We start from the raw sequence: 19158 nt of genomic DNA on the forward strand, positions 1-19158 counted from the left end.
AAAAATATTTTTCTATGATTAAATAAAATTTTAAAAATACAAAATAAAATTCTAATATTGGTAATTTTACTACTGAAAATTAAAAATTAAATTGTATCTTATAGCTAAAAAAGAAAGAAAATTTAACCGCATCTAATACAAAATTAATTATAAGAGAACCAATCCAATAACTTATGTATTAATATTTTCGATTAATTAAAAGTTACAATTTAAAATAAAATATGATATTATTTTGGTTATAAAAAAATAGATATAGTGTGAGGATACTTATTTTTTAAATTAATTTTAAAATAAATAAAATAAAATAATTAAATTATATTTAAAAGTATTACTGATAAATTTAAATGATTAAAATATTCTGAATAAGAGGATACAAGCATAAAAATATACCAAATTTCAAGAATAAAATATTTATATTTATTAAATACTATTAAAAGGATAATAAGCAAGACATTAATTTAATTATAAGCTAATAAAAAATTATATGATAGTATAATAATATTAAATAATAAATAATACAATAACTATAAGAAAAGAACAAAAAGAAAAAAGAATTTCCGTAAAAATGATGTGATGAATAAGACATAGTAAGAATATTGTTAAAATAATATGATCTAATGTGTTCAAACAAGACAGATCACAATATGACATGTTTAGTATTCTTTATTATTGAGAACGAAACGAAATGCAAGTACTAAAATCAAAGGGTTAGTGTAACGACCCGGCCGATCGTTTTGAGAGTAATAGCCCTGATCCCCTATTTACTGTTTCTCCCATATCTATTTCTGCTATTGTGACTTGCCGGGAGGTTTCGTTTTGATTTTTGGAGTATTTTGGGACACTTAGTCCCTAAATAGAGGTTTAAGCATTAGGATTTTGGACCGTAGTCAGAACTGTGTGAAGACGACCCCGGAATGGAATTTCGGTGGTTCCGTTAACTCCGTTAGGTATTTTGGACTCAGGGGCGTGTCCGAATTGTATTTTGGAGGTCCGTAGCTTATTTAGGCTTGAAATGGCGAAAGTCGAATTTTTGGAGATTTTGAACGGTAGTGGACTCTTTGATATCGGGGTCGGATTCTGATTCCGAAAGTTGGAGTAGGTCCGTAATATTGAATATGACTTGTGTGCAAAATTTGGGGTCAATCGGACGTGGTTTGGTTGGTTTCGGTATCGGTTGTCGAATTTACAAGTTTCAAGTTCATTAAGTTTGAATCGGAGGATGATTTGTAATTTATCGTTGTTTGATGTGGTTTGAGAGCTCGACTAAGTTCGTATGGTGTTTTAGGATTGGTTGGCATATTTGGTTGAGGTCCCGGGGGCCTCGGGTGAGTTTCGGATGGTTAACGGACTTGGAATGGAAGTTGAGAAATTTCTTAAGTTTGGTCTTTTGCTGGTATGATCGCACGTGCGAGGGTATTAGCCGCAGGTGCGAGGATGCATGTGCGGAAGGTTGAGCGCATATGTGGAAGGGGTAGAGATCAGCAGAGGTCGCAGGTGTGATGGTTTCTCCGCACCTGCGATAGCGCAGATGCGGACTAGTGGTCGCAGAAGCGGAGGCAGCCAAGGTTAGTCGTTTTCGCAGGTGTGCCCACATTTTCGCACCAGCAGGCGCGCAGGTGCGAGCCCAGGCTCCGCAGGTTCGAAAATGCCTGTGCAGTGTTTAAAACCGAAGGGCCTCATGATTTTTGTCATTTTGGACTTTGCAAACTCGGTTTATGGCGACTTTTGAGAGCATTTTCGAGGCATTTCTTGAGGTAATTCCCCTGTGCTTATTTTTTATCAATAATGTTGCTTCCCCATTTATTTTTTCACCTAGTTAGTATGTATTTAAGGTAAAATTTGGGAGTTTGAGGCTAGAGATTTGAAAAGTTTGATTTGTGGATTTGAAGGACCATTGGTGTCGGATTTTAGTAAATTTGGTATGGTTGGACTCGTGAGTGAATGGGCTTTCGGATTTTGTAAATTTTGCTTGATTCCGAGACGTGGGTCCGGATCGACTTTTTAGGACGAATTTCAGAATTTTTGTTAAAGTATTGATTTTATTAATTAGATGAGTCTATTATGGTTGTATTTATGATATGTAATTGCTTTTGGCTAGATTTGGGCCATTCAGTGCCGGATATTCGTGGGAAAGGCATTGTGACCGATTGATTGAGCTTGGTTCGAGGTAAGTAGCTTGCATAACTTTGTGTGGGGGAAATCCCCTTAAGATTTGGAACTATTGTAATATGTGAGCAACCTGTACGTGAGGTGACGAGTATGTACACGGGCTAGTTGTGGAAAACCCCAATTTTCTTATTGAGTAGCAACCCGTTTTCCTTCTATTTTGAGTTATACCATTTTATTGAGTATTAATCTATTTTCATTCTTAATTGAGTTATTTCAATATGTGTAGCTATCCTGTTTAGTCTAATACAGCATGTCTACGTGTCTTAACTGCTTATGTGAACTCTGTGTAGCATGTTTAGCGAATTTATCACGACCCAAAATCCTAACCCACGAATTCCTTTAAGTTTGAAAACATAATGTTTAATACAATACCAAAAATTTAGCAAATTTCGATACTACACTCCCAAAATCTGGTGTCACTGAGTACATGAGCATCTATACATTACAAGTCTGGAAAAAATCTGGTCTTTAATAATAATTTGAGACCAAATACAATAACAAAAGGATAGGGAAGGAGAAACAAGGTCTGCGAAACATGGCAGCTACCTCTGAATTTTCGGAAAATCGACTGTGCGAAAGAATCAACACCCACTGTATCCGGGATCACCTGGATCTGCACACGAAATGCAGGGTGTAGTATGAGTACAACCAACTCAGTAAGTAATAATAATAAATAAAGAACTAAAAGTAGTGACGAGCTTCTCAACCAAGTCCAAATACAATACTTTCCAATATAAAAGAATAAGCAAGCTCTCAAGTTCAACATTTAATATTTTACAGAAATTTCATATCAAATTTGACTGACACATAAAATAATATTTTTCCGAATTTCCAAAAATCAATATATGACAGCTGAAATGCAGCAAATAATGCAATCAATGCATCATCTCAGAGTAACAATCAATCAGTCCTCCCATTCACTCCAACCTCACAGTCACTCATTCCTCACAGTCACTCAGCACTAGCACTCAGTAGGTACCTGCGCTCACTGGGGGTGTGTATAGACTTCAGAGGGGCTCCTTCAGCCCAAGCACTATATCAAGCCAATCATGGCATAAATCAATAAACATGCTGCTGCGTGCAACCCGATCCATAAAGATCCTCACAATTAGGCCCTCGGCCTCACTCAGTCATCAACCTCTCCAGTCTCTCGGGCTCTCAGAAATTATGATAAGCATTCCAAAATAGTGATATGATGCATCAATAATAAATAAGAGAGACTGAGGTATGATATAAAATGAATAAACATTACTAAGTGAAAAATTATAATTTGAACATATTATTCAACCACAGAAATGACCCCAGTGGGTACCAATAATAACAGTATATGTCTAAACATGATTTTTAATACGAGTCTCAGCTCAATTTTCCCTATCACGTAGAGAATACGTACGGATATCAATAAATATTTCAACTACACAGTTCCATAGAATTTGACCAAGTCACAATTCCTACGGTGCACGCCCACACGCCCGTCACCAAGCATGTGCGTCACCTTAAAACCACTCACATAACATATAATCCGGAATTTCATACCCTCAGGATCAAATTTAAAACTGTTACTTACCTCAGACCGTGAAATTCTTATTCCGCTAAGCCTTTGCCTCGTGAATTGGCCTCCAAATGCCTCGAATCTAGTCACAAATAATTCGTTTCAGTCAATAAAATTTATTGGAATTAATTCCATAAGGAATTACTAATTTTCCATAAAAATCCAAAATTTAGCTTAAACATCGGCCCTGGGGCCCACGCCTCGGAACCCGACAAAAGTTACAAAATCCAAAAGCGTATTCAACCACGAGTCTAACCATACCAATTTTACCAAAATCCGACCTCAATTCGACCTCCAAATCTTCAAATCTTATTTTCAAATCCCTAAGTTCAAACCCCTGATTTACACCTCAAAAATATGTAATCTAGTCGGAGTATTCGATGATAATTCAATATTATGGAGTAGAAATGATCACAAGGGACTTACCTCAAGTTTTTCCCTGAAAACCTTGCTCAAAAATTGCCCAACCCGCGCTTGATATGCCCAAAAATGGCAAAAGCTCGGGACTCCTCCAATTTTATTCTGTCTAGGCCCTGTCGCACCTGCGACCAAATTAGCCGCATCTGTGGTCTCGCAGGTGCGACTAAATGTCCGCATCTGCGATCCCCCAAAAGGTTCCCTCCGCTTCTGCGCGTTCCTCTTCGCACCTGCGACCTCGCAGGTGCAAAAATTTCTTCGCACCTACGACTACTGCTCCTCTTCACGTCTGGTCGCTTCTGCGATGGCTGGTGCGCACATGCGACTTCGCACCTGCGATCAGACCTCCGCAGGTGCGAAAATACCAGAAGCAAAATTTCCAGCAGTGGTTTTAAGTCTGAATTTGATCCGTTAACCATCCGAAACTCACCCGAGGCCCCCGGGACCTCAACCAAATATACCAACAAGTCCTAAAACATCATACGAACTTAGTCGAATCCTCAAATCACCTCAAACAATGTTAAAACCATGAATTACACCCCAATTCAAGCCTAATAAACTTTGAAATTTCCAATTTCTACAAGTGACTCCGGAACCTATCAAATCACGTCCGTTTGACCTCAAATTTTGCACACAAGTCATAAATGACATAACAGACCTATTCAAATTTCCAGAATCGTATTCCGACCCCATTATAAAAAAGTCGACCCCCCAGTCAAACTTTTCTAAAATTCGACTTTCGCCATTTCAAGCCTAAACGGAGCTATTAGAATTATTAGAATTCGAATCCGAGGTCGTTTACACATAAGTCCCCATCTGGTCGACTTTTCTAACTTAAATTTTCAATTATGAGACTAAATGTCTCATTACTCTGAATTCCTTACAGACCCGAACCAACTAACTCGATAAGTCATAAATCAACTGTAAAGCATAAATTGAGCAGAAAATGGGGGAACGGGGTTATAATACTCAAAATGACCGGCCGGGTCATTACATTCTCCCCCTCCTAAACAAACGTTCGTCCTCGAACGGGTTTAGGATCATACCTGGAGTCTCAAATAGGTGTGGATATTTTCTCTGCATCTCCTGCTCAATCTCCCAAGTAGCTTCTCCGACTGGCTGGTCTCTCCACTGTACCTTTACTGATGCTATGTTCTTTGACCTTAGTTTTCGAACCTGCCGGTCTAAAATACTCACCGGTTCCACATCATAAGTCATATTACCGTCCAGCTGTACTGTACTGAAATCCAGATTATGAGACGGATCCCCGACATACTTTCGGAGCATGAATACATAGAACACTAGATGAACACCTGATAGACTAGGTGGCAAAGCAAGTTCATAAGCCACCTCTCAAATTTTCTTAAGTATCTCAAAAGGCCCAATATACCGAGGGCTCAACTTGCCCTTCCTCCCGAACCTCAACACACCCTTCATGGGTGAGATCTTAAGCAGAACCTTCTCCCCAACCATGTAAACAACATCACGAATCTTCCTGTCGGCATAACTCTTCTTTCTAGACTATGTCGTGCGAAGCCGTTCCTAAATCATTTTGACCTTCTCTAAAGAATCCTGAACCAATTCAGTACCCAATAGCCTAGCCTCACCCGGCTCAAACAAACCCACCGAAAATCGGCACCGTCTCCCATACAAAGCCTTATACGGAGCCATCTCAATACTCGACTGGTAGCTGTTATTGTAAGCAAACTCCGCGAGTGGCAGAAATTGATCCCAAGAACCCCCAAAATCAATAACACAAGCGCGTAACATATCCTCTAATATCTGAATAGTGCGCTCGGACTGTCTGTCCGTCTGAGGGTGAAATGTTGTACTCAACTGAACCTGTGTGCCCAATTCTCGCTACACTGCTTTTCAAAAATGTGATGCAAACTGCATGCCCCGATCTGATATGATGGACATTGGTACACCATGTAGGCGAACAATCTCGCGAATATAAATCCCAGCCAACCGCTCCGAAAACTAATTTGTACTAACTGGAATAAAATGCGCAGATTTGGTCAACCGATCTACTATCACCCAAACAACATCAAACTTTCTCAAAGTCCGTGGGAACCCAACTACGAAGTCCATGGTAATACGCTCCCACTTCCACTCCGTAATTTCAAGTCTCTGTAGTAATCCGCCCGGTCTCTGATGCTCGTACTTTACCTGTTGACAATTTAAACACCGAGCTACAAACCCAACTATATCATTCTTCATTCGCCTCCACTAATAGTGCTGCCTCAAATCCTGATACATCTTTGCGGCACCTGGATGAATAGGGTACCGCGAACTGTGAGATTCCTGGAGAATCAGCTCACGCAAACCATCTATATTAGGCACACATAGCCTGCCATGCATCCGTAATACACCGTCATCTCCAATAGTGACTTCCTTGGCATCACCGTGCTGAACCGTGTCCTTAAGGACAAGCAGATGTGGATCATCATATTGGCACTCTCTGATGCGATCATATAAAGAAGACTGAGAAACCACACAAGCCAAAACTCGATTCGGCTCGGAAACATCCAATCTAACAAACTGGTTGGCCAAGGCCTGAACATCCCATGCTAAAGGCCTTTCTTCTACCGGTAAGTATGCTAAGCTGCCCAAACTCTCCGCCTTATGACTCAAGGCATCGGCCACTATATTGGCCTTTTCGGGATGATAGAGAATGGTGATATCATAATCCTTAAGCAACTCTAACCACCTTCGCTGCCACAAGTTAAGATCCTTCTATTTAAACAAATGTTGTAGACTCCGATGATCGGTATATACCTCACACTGGACACCGTACAAGTAATGCCGCCAAATTTTCAAGGCATGGACAATAGCTACCAATTCAAGATCGTGGACTGGATATTTCTTCTCATGTACCTTTAACTATCTGGACGCATAGGCAATCACCCTACCGTCTTGCATCAACACTGTGCCAAGACCAATACGCGACGCGTCATAATACACAGTATAAGACTTTGAACCTGTAGGCAACACCAATACTGGAGCTGTAGTCAAAGCTGTCTTGAGCTTCTGAAAGCTCTCTTTACATTCATCCGACCACCTGAACGGAGCACCTTTCTGGGTCAATTTAGTCATAGGCGATGCAATAGACGAGAAACCCTCCACGAAGCGACGATAATAACTGGCCAAGCCGAGAAAACTCTGAATCTCAGTAACTGAAGATGGTCTGGGCCAATTCTGAACTGCCTCTTTTTTCTTCGGATCCACCTTAATTCCTTCACTGGACACTATATGTCCCAAGAATGCCACTGAACTAAGCCAGAACTCACACTTGGAAAATTTGGCATAAAGTCTCTCCTTTCTCAGCCTCTGTAATACAATACCCAAGTGTTGTGCATGCTCCTCCTGGCTACGTGAGTACACCATAATATCATCATTAAATACCACGACAAATAAATCAAGATATGGCTGGAATACACTATTCATCAAATGTATAAACGTTGCTGGGGCATTGGTTAGCCCAAAAGACATCACAAGAAATTCATAGTGGCCATAACGAGTTCTGAATGCCGTATTTAGAATATCCGAATCCCGAATTTTCAACTAGTGATACCCAGATCTCAAATCAATTTTGGAGAACACCCTCACTCCCTGAAGCTGGTCAAATAAGTCATCAATACGCGACAAAGGATATTTATTCTTGATTGTAGCTTTGTTCAACTGCCTATAATCAATGCACATCCGTATTGTACCATCTTTCTTTTTCACAAACAGAACCGGTGCACCCTAAGGTGACACACTAGGCCTAATAAACTCATTTTCAAGGAGTTCTTGAAGTTACTCTTTTAATTCTTTTAACTCAGTTGGTGCCATACGATACGGAGGAATAGAAATGGGTTGTGTGCCCTGCACCAAGTCAATACCGAAATCAATATCCCTGTCGGGTGGATACACAAACAGGTGAAACTAAGGACTCACAAGGCATATCCAGATAATGAGCAAAATACGATGATACATATGAATACGTGGAACCAGGGTCAAATAATATAGAAGCCTCCTTGTGGTACACTGAAACAGTACATGTGATCACTGCATCTGAAGCAACAACATCTGGCCTGGCAAGAAAACATAGAATCGAGCCTGACCGCCACCTAACTGGCCTCCCCCTCTTGGGCGACCCCTAGCTGCCTGACCCCCACCCCGAGCTGGCTGGGCGGGTGATGGAACTGCTGGTGCCGTCAGTCGAGGATTCTGCTGCACTGGACCTCCAGAGCGACAAGGGCACTGTCTCCACATATGACCAAATTCCCCGCACTCAAAGAAGCTCTCCGGTACTGATGGTGGTGCAGACTAAATCGGACCCCGAGAACCAGAATAACTGCTATAAGCACCTGGTGCCAATGAACCCTGAACTGAAGGGGCACGGGACGAACTCTGGGCTAGAAGGGTGCCAAGGGATGGCTGACCCTGATGAGAACTATATGAACCATGGCTAGATGATGCACCACGGTGAACTGGATGGCCTGTCTGAATGTGTCTGTAAGGACGACCCCTACCGCGGTAAATCTGACCCCCTGAAGGAACACCGCTGAAATCACCTGGTCCACGAGGCCTCTTGGCCTCCCTCTCTCCACGTTCCTGACTACGGACCATCTCTATCTGCCGAGCAATGTTAACTACCTCATCAAACGTAGCACCCGATACTCTCTCCCGAGTCATAAGTAACCACAGCTGATATGTGAGGCCATCAATGAACCTCCTAATCCTCTCTCTATCAGTGGGAACCAACCAAGCTGCGTGACGAGCTTACTTAGAAAATCTCATCTCGTACTGCATCACAGACATGCCATCCTGACGTAACTGCTCAATCTGTCTGTGCAGGTCCTCTTCGCGAGACTACATCACGAACTTCTCCCAAAGATAACGGAGAATTCCTGCCATGTAAGTGGTACTATACCAACTGGCCTGCGCCTCTCATAAGCCTCCCACCATCTGAAGGCATCCCCAAAAAACTGAAAAGTAGTGAACGAGACCCCACTTGTCTCTAGAATATCCGCAGCATCCGCTGGCACTTATCCAGAAATCCCTAAGCATCCTCTGACTCAGCCCCGCTAAATGATGGAGGTCGAAGTCTCCTAAACCTCTCAAGTCTCCTCTGTTCATCTTCTGCCTAAACCTGGGCAGTTGCAGCCGGATGGGCTGGTAGTGTCCTCGGTATCTGAAGTCCCTGTACTACCTAGTTTGGAGTACGGGTAACAGGGGTATGAGTACCTCCCCCGGACTGAGAAGTGGCAGGTGCGGCCTGAGCCGAAACCACCTGAGCAAGACCAGTGCAAGCTGTCAATATCTGGGCCAAAGTTTCCTGAAGGCCTGGAATCACAATGGGCACAGCTGGTGCCTGAGCTAGAGCAACTGGCGGTACTACATGTGCTGCTCCAACCGCTGCATGAGCCATACCTCAACCTCTACCTCAGCCCAGGCCTCTACCACGGCCCTGACCTCTCGCGGCCTTAACTGGTGGCACTGGTGACTGATCGTCTGATCCGGTAGTACGTGTCCTCACCATCTATGAGAGAATAGAATAACAAAAATTTAGTTTCCGAAATCAACAAATTTGCACGACAGAATACAAGAAAGTGAAATTTTTCTAAGGGTTAGGCAGCCTCTCGAAGATAAGTACAGACGTCTCCGTACCGATTCACAAGACTCTACTAAACCTGCTCATGACTCGTGGGACCTATGTTACCTAGGGCTGTGATACCATCTTGTCACGACCCAAAATCCTATCCTATCGTGATGGAGCCTATCTTAGTACTAGGCAAGCCGACAACATCAATAACCCACGATTTCCTTTAAGTTTGAAAACATAATTTTTAATACAATACCAAAAATCTAGCAAATTTCGATACAACACTCCCAAAACCTGGTGTCTCTGAGTACATGAGCATTTATACATTACAAGTCTGGGAAAAATCTATTCTTTAATAATAATCTGAGACCAAATATAATAACAAAAGGATAGCGAAGGAGAGACAAGGTCTGCGAAACATGGCAGCTACCTCTGAATTTTCGGGAAATCGACTGTGCGAAAGAATCAACACCCACTGTATCCGGGATCACCTGGATATACACATGAAGTGTAGGGTGTAGTATGAATACAACCAACTTAGTAAGTAACAATAATAAATAAAAAACTAAAAGTAGTGACGAGCTTCTCAGCCAAGTCCAAATACAATACTTTCCAATATAAAAGAGTAGGCATGCTCTCAAGTTCAACATTTAATATTTCACAGAAATTTCATATCAAATTTGACTGACATATAAAATAATATTTTTTCGAATTTCAAAACGACCGCCCGGGTCGTTACAGAATTTCCTGCTTCTTCCTTGACTGGTACTTAGTCTAAATCGTAAGATTTCGTGATGTAGTCGTATTTTTATTTTTTGCGCTGCATATTTACTTTGGGACTACAGAACGGTATTCCGGGAGATCCCCCTGCACATTTACGTTTGGGATTAAGAGACGGTATCTCGGGAGATCCCCTGTTGTATTTTTGTGTATTGAGTTGTTACCTTCTATGAATTATTCTTGTTAAATTTCAGTCTTTATTTTACTGTGATATTTTATTTTTGCCTTGCTTTATTATCATATTCTAGTAGGGCCCGGACCTGACCTTGTCACTACTCTACCGAGGTTAGGCTTGGCACTTACTGGGTACCGATTGTGGTGTACTCATGCTACTCTTCTACACATGTTTTGTGTGCATATCTAGGTATTTCTTATCAGCCCCACTACTGGCTGAGAGTGATTGCTGCTGTATGGAGATTTCAAGGTATATCTATCGTGTCTGCAGACCTCGGAGTCCCCCTCTATTCCCTCCTATGTCATTTACCTTCCTTACTTCTGTTATTAGACTCTCGTGTATAGAGATACTAGTTTCCTTCTGTAGCTTGTGACTTATGATGTTTCGGGTTTTGGGATTACTGTGTATTTTGAACAGTTAGTTGTTAATTCATGTTTTCATTTCATTATTCCGCAAATGTTAGGCTTACCTAGTCATAGAGACTAGGTGCCATCACGACGTCATATAGAGGGGAAATTAGGTCGTGACAAGTTGATATCAGAGCTCTAGGTTCATAGGTATCGTGAGTCACAAGCCGATTTATTAGAGTCTCGCAGATCGGTACAGAGACGTATGTACTTATCTTCGGGAGGCTATGGAATTGTTAGGAAAATTTTACTACTTTGATTCCTTGTCGTGCGAAAATTGTTGACTTCAAAAATTCTAAACTTCTATATTCTATTCTCTCACATATGGTGAGGACACGTACAAGCGGATCTGATGACCAGGCACCCGCAACCCCTGCTAGACCCGTGAGAGGCCGGGGCCGGGGTAGAGGCCGAGAATGTCTACGTGGTGCAGCCAGAGCACCCGCACGAGCTGCTACAGAAGAGCCCCTAGTAGCTCCAGCTGGAGGGCAGACACCTGAGGCACATGTTTCTGCACCAGCCCTCCAAGAGTCTTTAGCCTAGTTTCTGAGCATGTTCAGCACCTTAGCTCAGGCTGGATTGATTCCACTTGCTCCTGCCACATCTCAGGTCGGGGGAGGAGCACAGACTCCTGTCGCTGGTACTCCAGAGTAGCGGGTTCAGGTCGACCAGGTTCCAGAGATTGTACCAATGCTCAAGGTTAGGGCAATAGCTTCTGAGGTGGAGCAGCTCAGACTTGAAAGGTACAAGAAGTACCACCCACCTACCTTCAGCGGATTGGCTACAGATGATGCTCAAGGTTTTCTGGAGGAGTGTCTTCATATTCTCCGTACTATGGGCGTAGCGGAGACGAGTGGGGTTTCTTTTACTACATTCCATCTTAGAGGAGCAGCCTATCAGTGGTGGCGTGCTTATGAGTTGAGTAGTCCATCTGAGGCAGCTTCACTTACATGAACTCAGTTCTCGGACATATTTTTGAGAGAGTATGTCCCTTAGAGCCTCAGGGACTCATGGCGCGTGGAGTTTGAGCAGTTACGCCATGGTGCTATGACTGTGTCAGAGTATGCAGTTTGCTTAAGTGATTTGGCCCGACATGCACCGGCCTTGGTTGCCACAGTTCGAGAGAGGGTTTGACGGTTTATTGAACACTCCACCCCAGTATCCGGATTAGTATGGCCAGGGAGTTAGAGATGGATATTTCTTATCAGCAGGTTATGAGTATCGCTAGGAGATTGGAGGGCATGCTTGCCCGGGATAGATAGGAGAGGAAGGCCAAGAGGTCTCGAGAGACTGGTTATTATTTTGGAGCTCGTGTCCCAGTAGCTCGCCATGGTAGGGGTTATGTGAGTTGCCCCGTTCATTCAGCTCTTCCAGCCACTCGTGGTGTTCCAGCTCCTTCTAGGCCCCATGAGACTTATTATGCACCGCCAATATCTAGTGTGCCTCCTGCACGAGGTGTTCCTAGCGGCCAGTCCAGCAGACCTGGCCTGAGCCAGTCACAGCAGCCACACCCTCCCAGAGCTTGTTTTGAGTGTGGCGACACTCGCCATATGGTGAGGGATTGCCCCAGATTTAGGAGGGGTGCACCTCCATAGACTTCTCAGCCAACCGGGTCCTCAGGCCATGATTACAGCACCAGTTGCCACCCCACTTGCTCAGTCAGCTCGAGGTGGAGGTCGGGGAGGTAGAGGTCACCTTAGAGGGGGAGGCCAGGCTAGATATTATGCCCTTCCTTCTCGTACAGAGGCAGTTACTTCTTATTCTGTCATTACAGGTATTGTTCCAGTTTGTCATAGAGATGCGTCGGTATTATTTGACCCAGGCTCTACATATTCCTATGTGTCCTCTTATTTTGCCCAGTATTTGGGCATATCGTGGGATTCTTTGAGTTCCCCTGTTTATGTGTCTACTCTTGTGAGAGATTTTCTTATTGTGGACCGCATGTATTGATCGTGTTTGATTGGTCTTAGTGGTTTTGAGACCAGAGCCGACTTATTATTTGTCAGCATGGTAGATTTTGATGTTATCTTAGGGCATGGACTGGTTGTCGCCCTATTATGTTATTCTTGATTATCATGCTAAGACCGTGGCACTGGCTATGCCAGGTTTATCGCGGTTAAAGTGGAGAGGTACCTTAGAGTATGCTCCCAACAAAGTTATTTCATTTCTTAAAGCTCAATGAATGGTTGAGAAGGGGTGTGATGCGTATCTAGCTTATGTGAGAGATGTCAATATTGATACCCCTACAGTTGAGTCAGTTCCAGTAGTGATGGACTTTCCAGATGTATTTCCAGCTGATCTTTTGGGCATGCCGCCCGGCAGAGATATTGATTTTGGCATTGATTTGTTGTCGGGCACTCAGCCCATCTCTATTCCTCCATATCGTATGGCTCCTCCTGAATTGAAGGAGCAATTATAGGAATTGCTTGATAAGGGCTTTATTCGGCCCAGTGTGTCACATTGGGGTGCTCCTGTCTTATTCGTGAAGAAGAATGATGGTTCTATGCGGATGTATATTGATTACCGTCAGTTGAACAAAGTCAAAGTGAAGAACATGTATCCAATTCCTCGTATTGATGACTTATTTGATCAGTTACAGGGTGCCAGAGTGTTTTTCTCGATTGACTTACATTCAGGATATCATCAATTGAAGATTCGAGAGGCAGATTTCCCGAAGACTGCTTTCAGGACCAGATATGGTCACTATGAGTTTCTTGTTATGTCTTTTGGGATGACCAATGCCCCGATAACTTTTATGCATTTGATGCACAGTGTGTTCCGGCCTTATCTTGACTCATTTGTCATTGTGTTTATTGACGACATTCTGGTATACTCCCGGAGTCGGGAGGATCATGAGCAGCACCTGAGGACTGCGCTTCAGTCCTTAAGAGAAAAGAAGTTATATGCAAATTTTTCAAAGTGTGAGTTTTGGCTAGACTCAGTGGAATTCTTGGGTCATATAGTATCGAGTGAGGGGATCCAGGTGGATCCGAAAAAGATTGAAGCAGTGCAGAGTTGGCCCAGACCGTCCTCAGCTACAGAGATCCGGAGTTTTCTTGGTTTGCTAGGATATTACCGTCGATTTGTAGAGGGTTTCTCATCTATTGCAGCACCTATGACTAGGCTGACCCAGAAGGGTGCTCCATTCAGGTGGACAGAAGAATGTGAGGAAAGCTTTCAGAAGCTCAAGACAGCTTTGACTACAGCCCCAGTATTGTTATTGCCTTCAGGGCCTTATACAGTTTATTATGATGCGTCGCGAGTTGGCCTCGGCGCGGTGTTGATGTGGGATAGTAGGGTGATTGCCTACGCATCCAGACAACTGAAGGTATATGAAAAGAACTATCCTATCCACGACCTTGAGTTAGCAACTATTGTTCATGCCTTGAAGATTTGGCGGCATTTTTTGTACGGTGTTCCTTGTGAGATTTACAACGATCACCGCAGTTTGCAGCATCTGTTCAAGCAGAAGGATCTTAATTTGCGTCAGAGGAGGTGGTTAGAGCTTCTTAAGGATTATGATATCACCATTTTGTACCACCCTGGGAAGGCCAATGTGGTGGCCGATGCTTTGAGTCGCCGGGCAGAGAGTTTGGGGAGCTTAGCATATCTATCAGCAGTGGAGAGGCCTATGGCGTTGGATGTTCAGGCCTTAGCCGGCCAGTTGGTAAGATTGGATATTTCTGAACCGAGTCGAGTACTGGATTGTGTGGTCTCTCGGTCTTCCCTTTATGATCGTATCAGGGAGCGTTAGCATGATGACCCCCATCTGCTTGTCCTTAAGGACACGGTCCAATACGGTGATGCTAAGGATGTCACTATTGGAGATGATGGTGCATTGAGGATGCAGGGCAGGCTATGGGTGCCCAATGTAGATGGTTTGCCTGAGTTGATTCTTTAGGAGGCTCACAGTTCACGGTACTCTATTAATCCGGGTGCCGCAAAGATGTATCAGGACTTGAGATGGCATTACTGGTGGAGGAGGATGAAGAAGAACATAGTAGAGTATGTGGCCCGATGTCTAAATTGCCAGAAGGTGAAGTATGAGCATCAGCGGCCAGGTGGGTTGCTTCAGAAGTTGGAGATTCCGGAGTGGAAATGGGAGCGAATCACTATGGATTTCGTTGTTGGGCTCCCACGGACTCAGCGGAGGTTTGATGCAGTTTGGGTGATTGTGGATAGGCTGACCAAGTCGGCTCATTTCATTCCTGTGATGACTACCTATTCTTCCGAGCAGCTAGCTCGAATTTACATCCGTGAGATCGTCAGGCTTCATGGCATGCCAGTATCTATCATCTCTGACCGGGGTACGCAGTTTACATCACGGTTTTGGAGAGCTGTACAGCATGAGTTGGGTACTCGGGTTGAGTTGAGCACAACGTTTCACCCTCAGACGGACGGACAGTCCGAGCGCACTATTCAGATACTGGAGGATATGCTCTGTGCTTGTGTGATAGATTTTGGGGGTGCTTGGGACCAGTTCTTGCCACTTGCAGAGTTTGCTTACAATAACAGTTATCAGTCCAGCATTCAGATGGCACCGCATGAGGTTCTGTATGGTAGGCGGTGTCGGTCCCAGTGGGTTGGTTCGAGCCGGGCGAGGCCAGATTATTGGGTACAGACTTGGTTTAGGATGCCTTGGGAAAGGTTAAGGTGATTCAGGATAGACTTCGCATAGCCCAGTCCAGACAAAAGAGTTACGCAGACCGAAAGGTTCGCGATGTTGCATTCATGGTTGGAGAGTGGGTCTTTCTCCGGGTTTTGCCTATGAAGGGCGTTATGAGGTTCGGAAAGAGGGGCAAGTTGAGCCCAAGGTTTATTGGTCCCTTTGAGGTGTTGCGACAAGTTGGGGAAGTTTCTTATGAGCTTGCCTTGCCTCCCAGCCTAGCAAGAGTTCATCTAGTCTTTCATGTTTCAATGCTCCGGAAGTATCACGACGATCCATCCCATGTGTTGGATTTCAGCTTAGTCCAATTGGACAAGGATCTATCTTATGTTGAGGAGCCAGTGGCTATTTTAGACAGACAGGTCAGAAAGCTAAGATCAAAGAACATTACTTCCGTGAAGGTTCAGTGGAGGGGACGGTCGGTCGAGGAGGCAACTTGGGAGACCGAGCAGGATATGCGCAACTGTTATCCTCATCTTTTCACCACTTCGGGTATGTCTCTATGCTCGTTCGAGGACGAACGATTGTTTTAAGAGGGGGAGGATGTAACGACCCAGCCGGTCATTTTGAGAGTAAAAGCCCCGATCCCCTATTTACTGCTTCTCCCATATCTATTTCTGCTATTGTGACTTACCGGGAGGTTTCGTTTTGGTTTTTGGAGTGTTTTGGGACACTTAGTCCCTAAATAGAGGTTTAAGCCTTAGGATTTGAACCGTAGTCGGAACTATGTGAAGACGACCCCGGAATGGAATTCTGGCAATTTTGTTAGCTCCGTTAGGTGATTTTGGACTTAGGGGCGTGTCCGGATTATGTTTTGGAGGTCTGTAGCTTATTTGAGCTTGAAATGGCGAAAGTCAAATTTTTGGAGATTTTGAACAGTAGTGGACTTTTTTATATCGGGGTCGGATTCCAATTCTGAAAGTTGAATTAGGTCCGTAATGTTGAATATGACTTGTGTGCAAAATTTGGGGTCAATCGGACGTGGTTTGGTTGATTTCGGCGTCGGTTGTCGAATTTGGAAGTTTCAAGTTCTTTAAGTTTGAATCAGAGGATGATTTATGAATTTAGCGTTGTTTGATATGGTTTGAGGCCTCGACTAAGTTCGTATGGTGTTTTAGGATTGGTTGGTATGTTTGGTTGAGGTCCCGAGAGCCTCGGGTGAGTTTCGGGTGGTTAACGGACTTGGAATGGAAGTTGAGAAATTTTTGAAGTTTGGTCTATTGCTGGTATGATCGCACCTGCGAGGGTATTAGCCGCATATGCGGAAGGTTGAGTGCAGGTGCGGAAGGGGTGGAGATCAGCAGAGGTCACATGTGTGATGGTTTCTCCGCACCTGCGATAGCGCAAATGTGGACCAGTGGTCGCAGAAGCGGAGGCAGCCAAGGTTAGTCATTTTCGCAGGTGCGCCCACATTTTCGCACCAGCGGGCGCACATATGCCAGCCCAGGCTCCGCAGGTGCGAAAATGCCTGGGCAGTGTTTAAAACCGAAGGGCCTCGTGATTTTTGTCATTTTGGACTTTGCAAACTCGGTTTAGGGCAATTTTTGAGAGCATTTTCGAGGCATTTCTTGAGGTAAGTCCCTTGTGCTTATTTTTTATCAATAATCTTGCTTCCCCATTTATTTTTCCACCTAGTTAGTATATATTTAAGGTGGAATTTGGGAGTTTGAGGCTAGAAATTTGGAAAGTTTGATTTGTGGATTTGAAGGACCATTGGTGTCGGATTTTAGTAAATTTGGTATGGTTGGACTCGTGAGTGAATGGGCTTTCGGATTTTGTAAATTTTGCTTGATTCCGAGACGTGGGTCCGGGTCGACCTTTTAGGACGAATTTCAGAATTTTTGTTAAAGTATTGATTTCATTAATTAGACGAGTCTATTATGGTTGTGTTTATGATATGTAATTACTTTTGGCTAGATATGGGCCATTCAGAGCCGGATATTCGTGGGAAAAGCATTGTGACCGATTGATTGAGCTTGGTTCGAGGTAAGTGGCTTGCCTAATTTTGTGTGGGGGAAATCCCCATAAGATTTGGAACTATTGTAATATGTGAGCACCGTGTACGTGAGGTGACGAGTACGTACACGGGCTAGTTTTAGATAAACCCAATTTTTTTTACTGAGCAGCAACCTATTTTCCTTCTATTTTGAGTTATACTATTTTAATGAGTATTAATATATTTTCATTCTTAATTGAGTTATTCCAATATGTATAGCTATCCTGTTTAGTCTAATACATCATGTCTACGTATCTTAACTGCTTATGTGAACTCTGTGCAGCATGTTTAGCATATTTCCTACTTCTTCCTTGACTGGTACTTAGTCTAAGTTGTAAGATTTCGTGATGTAGCTGTATTTCTATTGTTTGCGCTGCATATTTACTTTGGGACTATGGAACGGTATTTCGGGAGATCCCCCTGTATTGTATATTTACTTTGGGACTACGGAACGGTATTCCGGGAGATCCCCATGTACTGCATATTTACTTTGGGACTACGGAATAATATTCCGGGAGATCCCCATGTACTGCATATTTACTTTGGGACTACGGAACAATATTCCGGGAGATCCCCATGTCTTGCATATTTACTTTGGGACTACGGAACGGTACTCCAGGAGATCCCCCTGCACATTTACGTTTGGTACTACGAGACGGTATCTCAGGAGATCCCCTGTTGTATTTTTGTGTATTGAGTTGTTACCTTCTATGAATTCTTCTTGTTAAATTTTAGTCTTTATTTTACTACGATATTTCATTTTTGCCTTGCTTTATTATCATATTCCAGTAGGGCCCGGACCTGACCTCGTCACTACTCTACCGAGATTAGGCTTGGAATTTACTGGGTACCGATTGTGGTGTACTCATGCTACTCTTATGCACATGTTTTATGTGCAGATCCAGGTACTTCTTATCAGCCCCGCTACTAGCTGAGAGTACTTACTGTTGTACAGAGACTTCAAGGTATATTTGCCGCGTCCGCAGACCTCGGAGTCCCCCTATATTCTCTCCTATGTCATTTACCTTCCTTACTTCTGTTATTAGATTCTGGTGTATAGAGATACTAGTTTCCTTTTGTAGCTTGTGACTTACGATGTTCCGGGTTTTGGGATTACTGTGTATTTTGAACAGTTAGTTGTTAAATTCATGTTTTCATTTCATTATTCCGCAAATGTTAGGCTTACCTAGTCATAGAGACTAGGTGTCGTCACGATGTCATACAGAGAGGAAATTGGGTCATGACAGTTAGGTTGCTACAAATATATATAAAAAAATTGGTTGGCTACTACGTGATTTGAACAATAATTTCATATCCTGCTTCATAATTAAATTCTCAGGTTATATAATTTTTATCTGAGAGGTTTATATTTTAAAATTATTTGCACATGATTCAAACAACCTACA

This window comes from Nicotiana tomentosiformis, chromosome 1, assembly GCF_000390325.3.
Source record: "Nicotiana tomentosiformis chromosome 1, ASM39032v3, whole genome shotgun sequence".
Classification (NCBI taxonomy): Eukaryota; Viridiplantae; Streptophyta; class Magnoliopsida; order Solanales; family Solanaceae; genus Nicotiana; species Nicotiana tomentosiformis.